A 5857-nucleotide genomic window follows, 5' to 3' on the forward strand; every position below is an offset into this window, starting at 1 on the left:
TTTTTTTTTTTTTTTTTGGTAGGAAACTGAATCTTGCTATGTTGCCCAGGTTGGTCTCAAACTCTTGGCCTCAAAAATTTGTGGCCTCAAGCAATTTTCCTACCTTGGTCTCCCATAGTACTTGAGTTATAGACATATCCACCTTACCCAGCTTTTCTTTTTTATTCAGAAACAATTTTAAGTTTACAGAAAAATTGAGCAGAAGGAACAAAGGGTTTGCATTTATCCCCTCCAGCCAGTTACCCCTTTGACTAACTTCCTTCATTTGTGTGGTGTTAACAGTTGATGCGCCAGTATTGATGCATTATTATTGGCAATATGCATGTAGGTTTCTTTTCATGGCATGTTAACTTTTTTCTTTTTCTCACTGAATAGTATTTCATTATATGGAATTTATTCATCCATTCACCTATTGAAGGACATGTTGGTTGCTTCTGCATGTTTAGCAATTATGAACAAAGCTGCTGTGAATGTCCATGTGTAGGTTTTCGTGTAGACACAGGTTTTCAACTCATTGCTCTATAATATGGTAAGAGTATGATTAGTTTTGAAAGAAACTGCTAACTTATCTTCCAACTTGGCTGTATTGTTTTGCATTCCCACTAGCAGTTAATCTGAGAGTTCCTGTTATGTGGCATTGTGGTGGTGTTAGTGTTTTGGATTTTAGCCATTCTAATTTATGTGTAGTAGTACCTCATTGTTGTTTTAATTTGTGGCTCCCTGATGTCATTAAACCTTCAGCATCTTTTCATATGCTTATTTGATGTCTGTGCATCTTTGGTGAGGTATCTGCTCAGGTCTTTTGAAATTGAGCTATTGGTTTTCTTACTGCTGAGTTTAAGAGTTCTTTGCATAATAGTTCTTTACCAGATATCTTTTAGAAATATTTTTTCCACCTCTGTAGTTTACCTTTTCATTGTCGTAACATTGCCTTTTGCAGAACTCAAGTTTTTAATTTTAATGAAGTCCAGTTATCAATTATTTCTTTTGTAGATTGTGCTTTTGGTGTTGTATCTAAAAAGTCATTGTTGGAAAGGCACAGTGGCTCATGCCTATAATCTCAGCACTTTGGGAGGCTGAAGTGGAAGGATCATTTGAACCTAGGAGTCTGAGACCAGCCAATCATAGAAAAAGTCATTTTTATACCAAGGTCATCTAGTTTTTCTCCTGCATTGTCTTTCATTAGTGGATGTCCAATTGTTTCAGCACCATTTTTTTCAAAATACCATCCTTTCTTTGTTGACATGCCTTTGCTCCTATGTCAAAGATCACTTGACTCTTCTTGTGTGGGTCTGTTTCTGGATTCTCTCTTCTCTTTTATTTGTTTGTCTTTTTTTTTTCTTCAATAAATACCTAACTGTTTTTCTTGCATCCAAACACTTGACAATAGCCAGAAAGAAAGTGCTTAAACTAAGTCCCAGCTAGAGAGTAAGAATGCTGGGGTGCCAACTCTCAAGTCAAGTCGTACATGAAGCAGAAGGAAGGCTCAGAATGGAGGAGCAAGCCAGCCTGAACTTCTGTCCTCCCTGTCATGGGCTAGGAGCCACAGATGGCCCTTTTGGGCACTGGTCACTGCTCTCATCTGAGTCTGCCCCCATTAAGGCTCAGCATCATCTTTGTTCATCAGCAGCGAGCTGGTGTCTTCCCACACCCCTCAGACCAGGATAGGTGACTTTTTTCCTTGCTGCATGGTGATGGGAACATCTTCCACATCTCAGGGGGTTGCATTCTGAAGCTCAAGCCTGATTTTGGGAGATAGATGTGGATGGGTATAGCTGGAACAGTTCCAGGAGGGCCACGTCTGCCTTTTAGCACTGGACCAAAGTCAGAGGGCACTGGTGCCAGAGTACAGCCAGATCCGTTCTCTGTCTAGAAACCTAGGAAGTGTAAGAACAGCACCTGGGAGAGCAGTGCATACTTCTTATGCAGCAGCAGTTGCAGGAAGATACTGTTAGCATTGCCATATTTCAGCTCAGAAATTTTCAGCAGGACTGCAGTTTCCTCTAGTATCACACTGTTTATTAGAGCTTTGTGGTAACTCTTTGTTTTTTTCAAACAGGTTCTTGCTCTATCACCCAGGATGGTATACAGTAGCCCATTCATAGCTCACCATAACCTCAAATTCCTGTGCTCAAATAATTCTCCTGAGTAGCTGGGATTATAGGCACATACCACCACTGTCGGCTAATTTTATTTATTTGTAGAGATGGGGTCTTGGTGTGTTGCTCTGGCTGGTCTCAAATTCCTGGCCTTAAGGCTTTCTGCCTTGGCCTCACAAAATACTGGGATTATAGGCCTTAGCTTTCTGCCTTGGCCTCTCAAAATACTGGGATTATAGGCCTTAGCTACTATGCCTGATCTATACTAACTCTTTATTTATTTATTTATTTTTTATTTTTTATTTTTTTTGAGACAGAGCCTCAAGCTGTCCCCCTGGGTAGGGTGCCGTGGCATTACAGCTCACAGCAACCTCCAACTCCTGGGCTCAAGCGAGTCTCTTGCCTCCGCCTCCCAAGTAGCTGGGACCACAGGTGCCCGCCACAACGCCTGGCTATTTTTTGGTTGCAGCCGTCATTGTTGTTTGGCAGGTCTGGGCTGGGGATTCGAACCCGCCACCTTAGGTGTACGTGGCTGGCGCCTTAGCCGGTTGAGCTATAGGCGCCGAGCCTATACTAACTCTTGAAGTTAGGTAGGGCCAATTCTTCAACTTTGTTCTTTCATTTGAATGTTGTTTTGGCTATTCTTGGGTTTTTCTTCTTCCCATATATACTTTCGGACCAGTTTGTTGAAATCCACAAAATAACTTGTTGAAGTTTTAAACTGGTATAAATTAAGTTGGGAAGAACTGACATCTTGACAGTATTGTGTCTTCCTCTTGATGTACATATAATCTCTGGCCATTTATTTTCATCTCCAATAATTTACTGAACATTTATTTATTGAAGGTTTACAATATGCCTGTCTCTGGAGCAGAAAACTAAGGATAAGCCATTTTTGTATTTTGTTATCCTTTAACTTGGTTATTTGGCACAAGGATGTATAATGTTCCTGGCTGAGAGTTCATTTCCTTTCACTAGTAAAGGAAGATAATAAGGTGAACCTTTGTTCTTTCATAGTACATTAGTAATATATTAACCTTTTTTGTCTGGAATCAAAAGGAAAGGTAGTTCAGCCCTTGTATCCTTAGATAATTCTTTAGAAGTTTCCATGTCTTTAAACTTCTGCTTCTTTCCTTTGACACAACTTATTTGATACGTGTCAGTTTTGCTTTCACCTATTGGAGTAATTTTTTTTCAAGGCACTTCTGAATAGACAGTGTACCTTCTTTGCAGCCAGACCATACAGTGTCCTATCTCACTGGCTTTATTCCTTTGTAGACTGTGAGTATTGAGTCCAGATTGATTTATTATTGCCATGATTAGAAAAAGAGTATATATTTTTCTATAAAAATACCCCATAATTTAATTAGTATCCTGTCTATGCCAAATGGATTTCAGTCTTTTTTTGTTTGTTTGTTTGAGACAGAGTTTTACTTGTTGCTCTCAAGAGTGCTGTAGTGTCATGTCATAGCTCACAGCAACCTTAAACTCTTGGGCACAGTGATTCTCTTGCCTCAGCCTCCCAAATAACTGGGATTACCAGGCGCTTGCCACAATGCCTGGCTATTTTTAGAGATGGGGGTCTGACTCTTGCTCAGGCTGGTCTCAAGCTCCTGAGCTTAGGCAGTCCACCTGCCTTGTCTTCCTAGAGTGCTAGGATTACAGGCGTGAGCCACTGTGCCTGGCCTGATTTTAGTGTTGTCAGAATTTTGATTCTAGTAATATCCCTAATTGCCATTTTTTTTTCCTAATAAAATACCTTCAACTCTTGGACTCAAGCTGTTTTCTTGCCTCAGCCTCCCAAGTAGCTGGGATGGCAGGTGCCCATCACAACACTGGTTTTAGTTAAGAGTATCAAACCCCTACAACTGGTTTTAGTTAAAAGTATCAAACTAAAAATACTGGCTGGGCTTGGTGGCTCTCGCCTGTAAGTACTTTGGAAGAGCTGAGAGGATTGCTTGAGGCTATGACTAGCCTCAGCAACATAGCGAGACCTCATCTCTACAAAAAATAAAAAAATTAGCCAGGCATAGTGTGGCATTTGCCTGTAGTTCCAGCTACACAATGTAGCTGAGGCAGGAGGATTGTTTGAGCCCAGGAGTTTGAGGTTGCAGTGAGTTATGATGATACCACTGTACTCTAGCCTGGGTAACAGAGTGAGACTTTGTCTAAAAAAAGTTTTAAAATAAAAATACTAGGCTGGGCACGGTGCCTCAACGCCTGCAATCCTAGCACTCTGGAAGGCCGAGGCTGGTGGATTGCCTGGGCTCACAGGTTCAAGACTAGCCTGAGCCAGAGCAAGACCTTGTCTCTACAAATAGCCGGGTGTTGCGGCAGGCATCTGCCATCCCAGCTACTTGGGAGGCTGAGGCAAGAGAATAGCTTGAGTCCAAGAGTTGGAGGTTACTGTGAGCTATGACACCACAGCACTCTACCAAGAGTGACATGATGAGACTTTGTCAAACAAACAAAAAAACCCAAAATAAAAATACTGCTGAGTATAGTAGCATGTGCCTATAGGATTACTTGGGCCAGCTTTGGCAACATAGTAGTCCCCATCTTGAATATATATTTTTTTAAAGTAGAAGTACTCCAAAAACTATTACAGAGTATTGAGACGGAACGTAAGATACTATTGAACTTAAGGTTCTATCTAACTCTATATAATATCTAATCTGACTAGGTTTTCTGAACTTCATTTTTCATTTGTAAAACCAAAGAGTTAAGGTGATCCAACTCTAATATTCTTTTAAGGTTAGAAAAATAAAATGTTTTTCCCGTGTTGGAATATTGAAATAGATAAAAACCAGTCTGGGTGTTAGCCTTTTTTGGTGGCATTTTATTGTAACATAATCCTCAGGGTGAACAGAAATGTTTAGAATAGTAAAGGAATGCCTTGATAACTTCTATCTAGTTCTAGGAAATTTTCGCATTTTGCCCCTTTTGCTTTCTCTTGCTCTCTCTCTCTGCGTATACATATACATACATACCGTATGCAGCCACCCAAGGGATCATAACAAACTTATCAACATACAGAGGTAGTCAGCATAAAGAACTAGGCCTATTGTACATGTGGTGGGTGTCCAGTCACTGAAAATTAGGTCAACTGAAAGAGGTGGTCAGTGTAGGGATGTGGTCAACTTCGAGGTTCTACTGTATATGTGTATATATGTGTGTGTCTATATATTTATATATGTACTTTTTCTGAATCATTTAAGAATAAATTAGAAACATTATGTTCCTTTACTATAAAATATTAACATTTATATTTACCAAGAATAAGGACAGTCTTTTGTTTATCATGGCACATTAATCAAAATTAGGAAATTTAACATTGATACAATATTATTATCTAACCCAGAGTCTTTACTCAATAGTTCATTTTCCCTCATGTACAGAAAAGAGGTTCAGGACTGGTAAGCTATCCTACTATGAAAGGCAACCCTATTTAAATAGAGTTTGATATTCATTTATAGTTTATTTTAGATAAAATTTACATATGGTGAAATACATAAATCTTTGCTGTATAATTAAATGAATTTTGTGAGATGCTTATCCCTCATACAACCCACACCCCTGTCAAGAAATAGAACATTTTCATCATTCCATAAAATTCCCTCGGTGTCTCTTCCAAGTCAGTTATCACACCATGTACCTCTAGTCACCTACTTTTCTGGTTGGTTTTGCCTCTTCTGAAACATCACATAAATAAAGTTTAACATTGTACTTTTTTTAGTATCTGTGAGATTAGTCCATGT

General features: G+C 39.4%; 1 protein-coding gene across 1 annotated transcript in view; it reads left to right on the forward strand.

The window, feature by feature from the left end:
• The window catches only part of DHX40 (DEAH-box helicase 40), a 53973-nt gene that overhangs the window by 30794 nt on the left and 17322 nt on the right, over window positions 1-5857 (forward strand). The window lies entirely within an intron of this gene.

Source organism: Otolemur garnettii, unplaced genomic scaffold, assembly GCF_000181295.1.
Source record: "Otolemur garnettii isolate 467f Iridium unplaced genomic scaffold, OtoGar3 scaffold00094, whole genome shotgun sequence".
Classification (NCBI taxonomy): domain Eukaryota; kingdom Metazoa; phylum Chordata; class Mammalia; order Primates; family Galagidae; genus Otolemur; species Otolemur garnettii.